This window comes from Pristiophorus japonicus, chromosome X (genome assembly GCF_044704955.1).
Source record: "Pristiophorus japonicus isolate sPriJap1 chromosome X, sPriJap1.hap1, whole genome shotgun sequence".
Classification (NCBI taxonomy): domain Eukaryota; kingdom Metazoa; phylum Chordata; class Chondrichthyes; family Pristiophoridae; genus Pristiophorus; species Pristiophorus japonicus.
In genome coordinates, this window is record NC_092010.1 from 977,950 (window position 1) to 991,889 (window position 13,940).

Sequence of the window (13,940 nt, forward strand, 5' to 3'; positions counted from 1 at the left end):
TTTTCCCAATATATTGACTGTTCCAGTGCTCTATCGTATTTACTCTCCCACTGTTCCCAGCATATTTACTCTCCCACTGCACCCATGTATTGTCTCTCTCTAAGTGTTGCCAGTGTATTTACTCTCCCAGTATTCCCAGTGTATTAATCTCCCATTGTTCCCATGGCATTTACTCTCCCAGTGTTCCCAGTGTATGTACTGTTACATTATTCCCAATGTATTCACTTTCCCAGCTGTCCATGTGAATTTACTCTCTCCCAGTGTTCCCAGTGTATTTACCCTTCCAGTCTTCCTGGTGCATTTACTCGCCCAGCGTTCCCAGTCAATCTATTCTCCCAGTGTTCCCGTGTATTTACTCCCACAGTGTTCCCAGTGTGTTTACACTCCCAGTGTTGCCAGTCTATTTATTCTCTCCCAGGTTTCGCAGTATATTTACTCTCTCAGTGTTATCAGTGCATTTACTTTCCCTGTCTTCCCAATGTATTTGCTCCCCCAGTGTCCCCAGTGTATTTACTCTCCATGTGTTCCCAATGTATTTAATATCCCTGTGCCCCCAGTGTATTTGCACTCCCAGTGTTCCCAATGTACTTCTTATCCCAGTGCTCAAAGTGTATTTACAATTGCCAGAGTTCCCAGTGTATTTACTCTCCCAGTGTATTTATTCTCCAAGTGTTCCCAATGTATTTACTCTCCTAGTCTTCCAAGTGTGTTTAGTCTCTCAGTGTTCTCAGTGTATTTACTCTCTCCCAGTGTATTGCCTCTCCCAGAGTTCCCAGTGTATTTACTCTCCCAGTGTATTTATTCTCCAAGTGTTCCCAATGTATTCACTCTCCTAGTCTTCCAAGTGTGTTTAGCCTCTCAGTGTCCCCAGTGTATTTACTCGCTCCCACTTTTCCCAGTGTATTTATTCTCCCATTGTCCCAGTGTATTTACTCTTCCAGTGGTTCCATCGTATTTACACCCCCAGTGTTCCCAGTGTATTTACTCTCCGAGGGTTCCCAGTGCATTTATTACCTCAGTGTTCCTAGTGTATTTACTCTCCCAGCGATACTGGTATATTTACTCTTCCAATATTCCCACTATATTTACTCTTCCAGTGTTCCCAGTTGATTTATGATTTCTTAGTGTTTCGAGTGTATTTACTCTCCCAGTGCTCCCAGTGTAGTTACTGTTCCAGTGTTTTCATCGTATTTAATCTCACAAGGTTCTCGCAGTATTACTTGCCCAGTGTCCCCAGTCTATTTACTCTCTCAGTGTTCCCAGTGTATTTACTCTGCCAGTGTTCCCAGTCTAGTTAATCTCCCAGTGTTCCTGTGTATTTACTCTTCCAGTTTTCCCAGTGCATTTACTCTGCCCGTGTTGCCAGTGAATTTATTCTCCAAGTGTTCCCGTGTATTTACTCCCGCAGAGTTCCCATTGTATTTACTTTCACACAGTGTGCCCAATGTATTTAGTATTCCAGTGTTTCCATCGTATTTACTCTCCCAGTAATCCCGCTGTATTTAATCTCACTGTGTTCACAGTTTATTTACTCCCTCAATATTCCCGTGTATTTACTCTCCTAGTGTTCCCAATGTAATTGCCCTCCCAGTGTTTGCAGGGTTTTTATTCTGCCAGTCTCCCCAGAGTATTTACTCTCCCAGTGTTTAAAGTGTACTTACCCTCCCACTGTTCCCAGTGTATTTAATATCTCTCCCTGATCACAATCTATTTACTCTCCCAGTGTTCCCATGTATTTACTCCCAAGGTCTTCCCAGTATATTTACTCTTCCAGTGTCCAAATTACATTTATTCTCTGTGTTTCCAATGTATATAATCTCCAAAAGCTCAAAGTTTATATTCTCTCCCACTGTTTTCAATGTATTTACTCTCTCAGTGTTCCCAGTTTATTTACTCTCTCCTGGGTTTCCCAGTGTATTTATTCTCCCAGTGTTCCCAGTGTATTTACTGTTCCAGTGTTTCCATCGTATCTACTCTCCCAGTGCTCCCTGCATGTTAAATGTCACAGTGTACAGGTGTATTTGTGCTCTCTCAGTGTTCCCAGTGTATTTGTTCTCTCTCAGTGTTCCCAGTGTATTTATTCTCCCTGTGTTCCCAGTGTATTTACACGCCAATTGTTCCCAGTGTATTTACTCTATCCCAGTGTATTTAGTCAGCCAGTGTTCCCAGTGTATTTAATGTCTCCACGTTTCCCCAGTGTATTTATTCTCCCAGTGTAGCCAGTGTATTTACTCTTCCAGTGCTCCATTGTATTTACCCTCCCACTTTTCCCAGCATATTTATGCTCCCAGTGTTCCCGTGTATTTGCTCTCTCTCAGTGTTCCCAGTGTATTTACTCTCCCGGTGTTCCCAGTGTATTTATTCTCCCAGTGTTCCCAGGGTATTTACTCTCCCAGTGTTACCAGTGTATTTACTCTCTCTCAGTGTTCCTAATGTATATACTTTCGCAGCTCTCCCTGTGTATTTACTCTCTCCCAGTGTTCCCAGTGAATTTATTCTCCCAGTATTCCTGTGTATTTACTTCCGCAGTGCTCCCAGTGTATTTACACTCCCAGTATTCCCAGTCTATTTACTCTGTACCAGGTATCACAGTCTATTTACTCTCACACTGTTCCCAGTGTATCTTCTCTCCCAGTGTTACCAGTGTATTTACTCTCTCTCAGTGTTCCCAGTGTATTTACTATCCCAGTCTTCCCAATGTATTTACTCTCCCAGTGTCCCCAGTGTATTTACTCTTCCAGTGTTCCCAATGTATGTACTATCCCTGTGCCACCAGTTTATTTACAGTCCGAGTGTTCCCAATGTATTTACTATCCCAGTGCTCAAAGTATATTTATTCTCCCATTATTCCCAGTGTATTTACTCTCTCAGTGTTCCCAATGTATTAACTCGTTCAGTGTTTCCAGTGTATTTACTCTCCCAGTGTATTTACACTCCCAGTTTTCCCAGTATATTTATTCTCCCAGTGTTCCCAGTTTATTAACTGTTCCCGTGTTTCTATCCTAGTTGATCTCCCAGTGTTCGAACATAAGAACATAAGAATTAGGAACAGGAGTAGGCCATCTAGCCCCTCGAGCCTGCTCCGCCATTCAACTAGATCATGGCTGATTTGGCCGTGGACTCAGCTCCACTTACCCGCCCGCTCCCCACAACCCTTAATTCTCTTAATGGTTAAAAATCTATCTATCTGTGATTTGAATACATTCAATGAGCTAGCCTCAACTGCTTCCTTGGGCAGATAATTCCACAGTTTCACAACACTCTGGGAGAAGAAATTCCTTCTCAACTCGGTTTTAAATTGGCTCTCCCGTGCCCCCTATTCTAGTCTCCCCGACCAGTGGAAACAATATCTCTGCCTCTATCTTGTCTATCCCTTTCATTATTTTAAATATTTCTGTAAGATCACCCCTCATCCTTCTGAACTCCAACGACTAAAGACCCAGTCTACTCAATCTATCATCATAAGGTAACCCCCTCATCTCCGTAATCAGCCTAGTGAATCGTCTCTGTACCCACTCCAAAGCTAGTATATCCTTCCTTTAGTAAGGTGACCAAAACTGCACGCAGTACTCCAGGTGCGGCCTCACCAATACCCTATAAAGTTGCAGCAGGACCTCCCTGCTTTTGTACTCCATCCCTCTTGCAATGAAGGCCAACATTCCATTCGCCTTCCTGATTACCTGCTGCATAAGAACATAAAACATAAGAATTAGGAACAGGAGTAGGCCATCTAGCCCCTCGAGCCTGCTCCGCCATTTAAAAAGATCATGGCTGATCTGGCCGTGGACTCAGCTCCACTTACCCGCCCGCTCCCCATAACCCTTAATTCCCTTATTGGTTAAAAAACTATCTATCTGTCATTTGAATACATTCAATGAGCTAGCCTCAACTGCTTCCTTGGGCAGAGAATTCCACAGATTCACAACCCTCTGGGAGAAGAAATACCTTCTCAACTCGGTTTTAAATTGTCTTCCCCGTATTTTGAGGCTGTGCCCCCTAGTTCTTGTCTCCCCGACTAGTGGAAACAACCTCTCTGCCTCTATCTTGTCTATCCCTTTTCTTATTTTAAATGTTTTTATAAGATCACCCCTCATCCTTCTGAACTCCAACGAGTAAAGACCCAGTCTACTCAATCTATCATCATAAGGTAACCCCCTCATCTCCGGAATCAGCCTAGTGAATCGTCTCTGTACCCACTCCAAAGCTAGTATATCCTTCCTTAAGTAAGGTGACCAAAACTGCACGCAGTACTCCAATACCCTATAAAGTTGCAGCAGGACCTCCCTGCTTTTGTACTCCATCCCCCTTGCAATGAAGGCCAACATTCCATTCGCCTTCCTGATTACCTGCTTTACCTGCAAACTAACTTTTTTGGATTCATGTACAAGGACCCCCAGGTCCCTCTGCACCGCAGCATATTGTAATTTCTCCCCATTCAAATAATATTCCCTTTTACAGTTTTTTTTCTTCCAAGGTGGATGACCTGACATTTTCCGACATTGTATTCCATCTTGCAAACCTTAGCCCATTCGCTTAACCCATCTAAATCTCTTTGCAGCCTCTCTGTGTCCTCGACACAACCCACTTCCCCACTAATCTTAGTGTCATCTGCAAATTTTGTTACACTACACTCTGTCCCCTCTTCCAGGTCATCTATGTATATTGTAAACAGTTGTGGTCCCAGCACCGATCCCTGTGGCACACCACTAACCACCGATTTCCAACTTGAAAAAGACCCATTTATCCCGACTCTCTGCTTTCTGTTAGCCAGCCAATTCTCGATCCATGCTAATACATTTCCGCTGACTTCGCGTACCTTTATCTTATGCAGTAACCTTTTGTGTGGCACCTTATCGAATGCCTTTTGGAAATTTAAATACACCACATCCATCGGTACACCTCTATCCACCATGCTCGTTATATCCTCAAAGAATTCCAGTAAATTAGTTAAACATGATTTCCCCTTCATGAATCCATGTTGCGTCTGCTTGATTGCACTATTCCTATCTAGATGTCCCGCTATTTCTTCCTTAATGATAGCTTCAAGCATTTTCCCCACTACAGATGTTAAACTAACCGGCCTATAGTTACCTGCCTTTTGTCTGCCCACTTTTTTAAACAGAGGCGTTACATTAGCTGCTTTCCAATCCACTGGTACCTCCCCAGAGTCCAGAGAACTTTGGTAGATTATAACCAATGCATCTGCTATAACTTCTGCCATCTCTTTTAAGCCCTGGGATGCATTTCATCAGGACCAGGGGACTTGTCTACCTTGAGTCCCATTAGCCTGTCCAGCACTACGCCCCTAGTGATAGTGATTGTCTCAAGGTCCTCTCTTCCCACATTCCCGTGACCAGTAATTTTTGGCATGGTTTTTGTGTCTTCCACTGTGAAGACCGAAGCAAAATAATTGTTTAAGGTCTCAGCCATTTCCACATTTCCCATTATTAAATCTCTCTTCTCATCTTCTAAAGGACCAACATTTAGTTTAGTCACTCTTTTCCTTTTTATATACTGATTTACTGCCTCAGTATTCCCGTGTATTTACTCTTCTCGTGTTCTCAGTGTAATTACCCTCCCAGTGTTCGCAGGGTTTTTACTCTATCCCAGTGTACTTAGTCAGCCAGTGTTCCCAGTGTAGTTACTGTCTGCACGTCCAGTTTACCCAGAGTATTTACTCTTCCAGTGTGCAAAGTGTACTTACACTCCCACTGTTCCCATTGTATTTACTATCTCTCCCTGTTCCCAATCTATTTACTCTCCTAGTGTTCCCGTGCATTTACTCCCGCAGTCTTCCCAGTGTATTTACTCTCCCAGTGTCCAAATTGGATTTCTTCTCCCAGTGTTCCCAAAGTATATACTCTCCAAGTGCTCAAAGTTTATTTTCTCCCACTGTTCCCAGTGTATTTACTCTCTCAGTGTTCCCAGTGTATTTACTCTATCCCCGATTTACCAGTTTATTTATCCTCCCAGTGTTCCCAGTGTATTTGCTCACCCAGGGTTCCCAGTGTATTTACTCTCCTGTGTTCCCAGCATATTTCCACTCCAATTGTTCCCAGTGTATTTACTTTATTCCAGTGTATTTAGTCAGCCAGTGTTCCCAGTATAGTTACTGTCTCCACGTTTCCCCAGTGCATTTATTCTCCCAGTGTTCACAGTGTATTTACTCTTCCAGTGCTTTCCCTCCCACTGTTCCCAGCATATTTACGCTCCCAGTGTCCCCGTGTATTTGCACTCTCTCAGTGTTCCCAGTGTCTTTACTCTCCCAGTGTCCCCGGTGTAATTATTCTCCCAGTGTTCCCAGGGTATTTACTCTCCCAGTGTTCACAGTGTATGTACTGTTCCAGTGATCCCATTGTATTTACTTTCCCTGCTCTCCCTGTGTATTTACTCTCTCCCAGTGTTCCCAGTGAATTTACTCTCCCAGTGTTCCCGTGTATTTACTCCCGCAGTGTCCCCAGTTTATTTACTCTACCAGTGTTCCCAATGTATTAACTCATTTACTGTTTCCAGTGTATATACTCTCCAAGTGTAATTGCACTCCCAGTTTTCCCAGTATATTTATTGTCCCAGTGTTCCCTGTTTATTAACTGTTCCCGTATTTCTATCCAAATTGATCTCCCAGTGTTCCCAGCATGTTTACTCTCGCAGTTTTCTCAATGTATTTACCTTCCCAGCGTTCCCGATGTATTTACTCCCCAGTGTTCCGAATGTATTTATTATCCCAGTGTTCCCTGTGTATTTATTCTCCTAGTGTTCCCACTGCATTTACTCTCGCAGTGTTCCCAGTGTATTTACTCTCTCCCAGTGTATTGCCTCTCCCAGTGCCCCCAGTCTATTTACTCACTCCCAGTTTTCCAGTGTATTTATTCGCCCAGTGTTCCCAGTGTATTTACTCTTCCACTGATTCCATCGTATTTACTTTCCCAGAGTTCCCAGTGTATTTATTCTCTCAGTTTACCCAGTGTAACTACTCTCCCAGTGTTCCCAGTGTGTTTACTCTCCCTGCATTCCCATTGTATTTACTCTCTCTCAGTGTCCACAGTCTATTTACTCTCCCAGGCTTCCCGCTGTCTTTACTCTCCCAGTGTTCCCAGTGAATTATTCTCCCATTGTTCCAGTGTATTTAGCCGTGCACTGCTCCCAGTATATTTACTCTTGCAATGTTACCAGTGTATTTACTCTATCGCAGAGTTCCCAGTGTATTCACTCTCCCAGTGTATTCACCCTCCCAGTGTTCCCAATGTATTTACTGCTCCACTGTTTCCATCGTATTTACTGTCCCAGTGGTCCCGGCGTATTTATTCTCTCAGTGTGTTCAGTGTATTTATCTCCCTGTGTTCCCGTGTATTTACTCACCGAGTGTATCCAATGTATTTACTCTCTTAGTGTTCTCTGGTTATTTATTCTCCCAGTCTTCCCAATGTATTTACTTGCCCACTGCTCAAAGCTCATTTACTCTCCCAGTGTTCCCAGTGCATCTTCTATCTCTGTGTTCCCAGAATATTTACTCTCCCAGTCCTCACGGTGCATTTACTCTCTCGATGTTCCCAGTGTGTTTACTCACCGAGTGTTCCCGTGTATTTACTCCCGCAGTCTTTCCAGTGGATTTACTCTTCCAGTGTGTGAAGTGCATTTATTCTCCCAGTGTTCCCAACGTATTTACTCTCCCAGTGCTCAAAAGTTATTCACTCTCCCAGCCTTCCCAGTGTAATTTCTCTCTCAGTATTCCCAGTGTATTTACTCTCTCAGTGTTTTCAGTGTACTTACTCTCTCCCAGTGTATTTAGTCTGCCAATGTTCACAGTATATTTATGGTCTCCACGATTACCCAGTGTATTTATTCTCCCAGTGTTCCTAGTATATTTACTGCTCCATGGTATTTACTCTCCCACTGTTCTCAGCATATTTACTCTCCCAATGTTCCCGTGTATTTGTTCTCTCTAAGTGGCCCCAGTGTATTTACTCTCCCAGTATTTCCAGTGTATTTACTCTCCCATTGTTCCCATGCCATTTACTATCCCAGTGTTCCCATTGCATGTACTGTTCAACTGTTCCCAATGTATTCACTTTCCCAGCTGTCCTGGTGTATTTGCTCTCTCCCAGTGTTCCTAGTGTTTTTACACTTCCAGTCATCGGATCGCAGTTACTCGCCCAGTGTTCCCAGTCAATTTATTTTCCAGTGTTCCCGTGTATTTACTCCCACAGTGTTCCCAGTGTATTTACACTCCCAGTGTCGCCAGTCTATTTACTCTCTCCCAGGTTTCGCAGTGTATTTACTCTCACAGTGTTCCCAGTGTATTTACTCTCCCAGTGTTACCAGTGTGCTTACTCACTCTCAGTATTCCCAGTGTATTTACTTTCCCTGTCTTCTCAATGTATTTACTCTCCCAGTATCCCCAGTCTATTTACTCTCCATGTGTTCCCAATGTATTTACTATCCCTGTGCCCCTGGTGTATTTGCACTCCCAGTGTCCCCAATATATTTCCTATACCAGTGCTCAAAGTGTATTTAACCTCCCATTATTCCCAGTGTATTTACTCTCTCAGTGTTCCCAGTGTATTAACTCTTTCAGTGTTCCCAGTGTATTTACTCTCCCAGTGTATTTACACTCCCAGTGTTCCCAACATATTTACTCTCCCAGTGTTCCCAGTGTAATTGCTTTCACTGCGTTTCCGGTGTATTTACTCAACCAGTTTTCCCAGTGCATTTATTCTCCCAGTGTTCCCAGTGTATTTACTCTCATTGTCTTCCCAGTGTTTTTACTCTCTCAGTGGTTCCAGTGTATTTACTCCCTCTCAGAATATTGCGTCCCCCAGTGTCCCCAGTGTATTTATTCGCTCCCAGTTTTCACAATGTTTTATTCTTCCAGTGTCCCCAGTGTATTTACTCTTCCAGTGTTTCCATCATACTTACTCACCCAGTGTTCCCAGTGTATTTACTCTATCTCAGTGCCCCCGTTGTATTTACTCTCGCAATTTTACTGGTGTTTTTACTCTCCCAGTGTTCCCAATGAATTTATTCTCCAAGTGTTACTGTGTATTTACTCCCGCAGAATTCCCAATGTATTTACTCTCACCTAGTGTGCCCAATGTATTTCGTATTTCATTGTTTCCATCGTATTTACTCTCCCAGTAATCCCAGTATATTTACTCTCAATGTGTTCCCAGTTTATTTACTCCCTCAGTATTCCCGTATATTTACTCTCCTAGTGTTCCCAGTGTAATTACCCTCCCAGTGTTCCCAGGGTTTTTACTCTGCCAGTTTTCCCAGAGAATTTACTCTCCCAGTGTTCAAAGTGTACTTACCCTCCCAGTGTTCCCAGTGTATTTACTATTTCTCAGTGTTCCCATTGTATTTACACTCCCAGTGCTCAAAGTTTATTTACTCTCCCAGTCTCCCCAGTTTATTTACTCTCTCAGTGTTCCATGTGTAGTTATTCACACAATTTTCCCAATGTATTTATTCTCCCAGTGTTCCCAGTTTATTTACTGTTCTAGTGTTCCCGTGTATTTAATCTCTCTGTGTTGCCAGTGTACATTATCTCCCACTATTCCCAATGTATTTACTCTCCCTGTATTCCCAGTGTATTTAATCTCTCTGTGTTTGTGGTGTACTTACTCTCCCGGTGTTCGCGTGTATTTACTCTCTCTCAGTGTTCCCAGTTTATTTACTCGCCCAGTGTTCCCAGTGTATTTACTCTCCAAGTGTTCCCAGTATATTTACTCTTCCAGTGTTCCCATTGTATTAACTTTCCACTGATCCCAGTGTATTTACACTTCTGGAATTCCCAGTATATTGGCTTTCCCAGTGTTCCCAGTGCATTTACTCTCTCACTGTGTTCCAGTGTATGTAATTCTCTTCCAGTGTTCGCAGTATATTTATTCTTTCCGAGTGTTCCCAGTGTATTTAATCTCCCAGTGTGCCCAGTGTATTTACTCTCCAGTGTTCCTGTCATTTTAATCTCCCAGTATTCTCGGTGTATTTACTCTCCCAATGTTCCCAATGTATTTACTCTCTCAGTTTCCCAGTGTAGTTATTCTCTACCAGTGTTCTCATTGTATTTACTCTCACAGTGTTCCCAGTGTATTACTCTCCCAGTTTCCCAGTGTATTTATTCTCGACTATTGTTCTTATTGTATTTACTCCCGAAGTGCTCCCAGTGTATTTACTCTCCCAGTTTTCCCGCTGCATTTACTCTCCCAGTGTTCCCAGTGAACTCATTCTCCACGTGTTCCCGTTTATTTACTCCTGCAGTGTTCCCAGTCTATTTACTCTCCCAGAGTTCCCGGTGCATTAAGTCTCCCAGTGTTCCCAGTGAATGTATTCTTCAAGTGTTCCCGTGTATTTACTCCCGCAGAGTTCCCAGTGTATTTACTCTTCCAGTGTTCCCAGTTTTTTTACTCTCATCCAGTGTCCCAGTGTATTTAGTGTACCAGTGTTTCCATCGTATTTACTCTCCCAGTAATCCCAGCATATTTAGCCTCCCACTGTTCTCAGTTCAGTTACTCTCCCAGTGTTCCCGTGTAATTACTTTCCCAGTGTTTCCAGGGTGTTTACTCTGACAGTCTTCCCAGAATATTTATTCTCCCAGTGTTCAAGATTTATTTACCCTCCCAGTGTTCCCAGTGCATTTACTATCTCTCAGCGTTCCCAATGTATTTAATCCCGCTTAATCAAGAGTTTAATTATTAGGGGAAAATAGAGTCTGAATGGTGACAGATTAGGAAAGAGACCTGGGTGTCATGGTACATCAGTCATTCAAGGTTGGCATGCAGGTACAGCAGGCGGTTAAGAAAGCAAATGGCATGTTGGCCTTCATAGCGAGGGGATTTGAGTACAGGGGCAGGGAGGTGTTGCTACAGTTTTTGTCTCCTAACCTGAAGAAGGACTTTCTTGCTATTGAGGGAGTGCAGCGAAGATTCACCAGACTGATTTCCAGGATGGCGGGACTGTTCTATCAAGAAAGACTGGATCAACTGGGCTTGTATTCACTGGAGTTCAGAAGAATGAGAGGGGACCTCATAGAAACGTTTAAAATTCTGACGGGGTTAGACAGGTTAGATGCAGGAAGAATGTTCCCAATGTTGGGGAAGTCCAGAACCAGGGGACACAGTCTAAGGATAAAGGGTAAGCCATTTAGGACCGAGATGAGGAGGAATTTCTTCACCCAGAGAGTGGTGAACCAGTGGAATTCTCTACCACAGAAAGTTGTTGAGGCCAATTCACTAAGTATATTCAAAAATGAGTTATATGAAGTCCTTACTACTAGGGGGATCAAGGGGTATGGCGAGAAAGCAGGAATGGGGTACTGAAGTTGCATGTTCAGCCATGACCTCATTGAATGGCGGTGCAGGCTAGAAGGGCCGAATGGCCTACTCCTGCATCTATTTTCTATGTTTCTATGTTTCTATCAGAGGAAGCTTGCAGGGAACATAGAAACTGACTGCGAAAGCTTCTATAAACATGTGAAGAGTGACGACGTAACTAGCAGAGTGGACAAGGGAGAACCAGTCGATGTGGTGTATTTGGACTTTTAAAGGGCTTTTGACAAAGTCCCGCACAAGAGATTGTTGTGCAAAATCAAAGCGCATGGTATTGGGGGTAATGTACTGACGTGGATAGAGAACTGGTTGGCAGACAGGAAGCAGAGAGTCAGGATAAACAGATCCTTTTCAGAATGGCAGGCAGTGACTAGTGGAGTGCCGCAGGGCTCAGTGCTGGGGCCCCAGCTCTTTACAATATAAATTAACGATTTAGATGAAGGAATTGAGTGTAATAACTCCAAGTTTGCTGATGACACTAAACAGGGTGGCGGTGTGAGCTGTGAGGAGGTCGCTAAGAGGTTGCAAGGTGATTTGGACTGGTTAGGTGAGTGGGCAAATGCATGGCAGATGCAGTAAAATGCGGATAAATGTGAGGTTATCCATTTTTGGGGCAAAAACACGAAGGCAGAATATTATCTGAATGGCAGCAGATTAGGAAAAGGGGAGGTGCAACGAGACCTGGGTGTCATGGTTCATCAGTCATTGAAAGTGGGCATGCAGGAACAGCAGGCTATGAAGAAAGCAAATGGTATGTTGGCCTTCATAGCTAGGGCATTTGAATACAGGAGCAGGGAGTCTTACTGCCGTTGTACATGGCCTTAATGAGGCCTCACCTGGAATATTGTGTTCAGTTTTGTTCTCCTCATCTGAGGAAGGACGTTCTTGCTATAAAGGGAGTGCAGCGAAGGTTCACCAGACTGATTCCAGGGATTGATGGACTGTCATATGAGGAGAGACTGGATCAACTGTGCCTTTATTCACTGGAGTTTAGAAGGATGAGAGGAGATCTCATAGAAACGTATAAGATTCTGACAGGACTGGACAGGTTATATGTGGTAAGAATGTTCCCGATGTTGGGGAAGTCCAGAATCAGGGGACATAGTCTTAGGATAAGGGGTAGGCCATTTAGACTGAGATGAGGAGAAACTTCTTCACTCAGAGAGTTGTGAACCTATGGATTTCCCAGCCGCAGAGAGTTGTTGATGCGAGTTCATTGGATATATTCAAGAGGGAGTTAGACATGGCCCTTATGTCTAAGGGGATCAAGGGGTATGGAGAGAAAGCAGGAAATTGGTACTGAGGGAATGATCATCCATGATCTTATTAAATGGTGGTGCAGGCTCGAAGGGCCGAATGGCCTACTCCTGCACATATTTTCTAAGTTTCTATGTTCCTATGTTGCATTTACTCTCCCAGTGTTCCCAGTGTATTACAATCCCAGTGTTCCCATATATTTTCCCGTAGTCTTCCCAGTGTATTTACTCTCCCAGTGTCCCCATTGTATTTACTCTCCCAGTGTTCCCAGTGTATTTACTCTCCCAGTGCTCCAGGTGCATTTACTCTCCCAGTGAACCCAGTGTATTTACTCTTCCAGTGTTTCCAGTGCACTTACTCTCCCAGTGTTCGCAGAGTATTTACTCTTCAAGTGTTCGCAGTGGATTTACTCTTCCAGTGTTCCCATTGTGTTTACTTTCACCGTGATCCCTGTGTATTTACTCTTCCAGATTTTCCAGTGCATTTACTCTCCCAGTGTTCCCAGTGTATGTATTCGCCTAGTGTTCTCAGCATATTTATACTCGCAGTGTTCTCAATGTATTTACTTTCTCAGTGGCCCCTGTGTATTTACTCTGACAGAGTTCCCAGTGTGTTTACTCTCCCAGTGTTCCCAGTGTACTTCATCTCCCATTGATCCCAGTTTACTTACTCTTCCAGTATTCCCGGTATATTTACACTCTTCCAGTGTTCTCAGTGTAATTATTCTACCCTCGTGTTCCCAGTGTATTTACTTTCCCAATGTTCCCAGTTAATTTATTTTTCCAGAGATGCCACCGTTTCTAATCTCCCACTGTTCTCGGCGTCTTTTCCCTTCCTGTGTTCCCAGTGCTCTTACTCTCTCAGTGTTCCCATTATAAGTACTCTCCCAGTCTTCCCGTGCATTTACTCTCCAAGTGTTCCAATTGTATTTATTCCCTACCAGTGTTCTCATTGTATTTACTCTGTCAGTGCTCTCAGTGTATATCCTCTCTCATTTATCCCAGTGTGTTTACACTATTCCAGTGTTCCCGGTGCATTTACTCTCCCCGTGTTCCTCGTGTATTTGCTCTCACCCAGTGTTCGCAGTGTATTTACTCTCACAGTGATCCCAGTGTGTTTACTCTCGCAGTGTTACCAGTGTATTTAATCTCCAGTGTTCCCAGTGTAGTTACTCTCTCAGTGCTCCCAGTGTATTTATTCACCAAGTGTTCCCGTATATTTAATTTCCAAGTGCTCCCAGTGCATTTGTTCTCTACCAGTGTTCTCATTATATTTGCTCTCTCAGTGTTCCCAGTGTATTTACTCTCCCAGTGTTCCCAGTGAATGTATTCTCCCAGTCTTCCCATGCATTTACTCCCG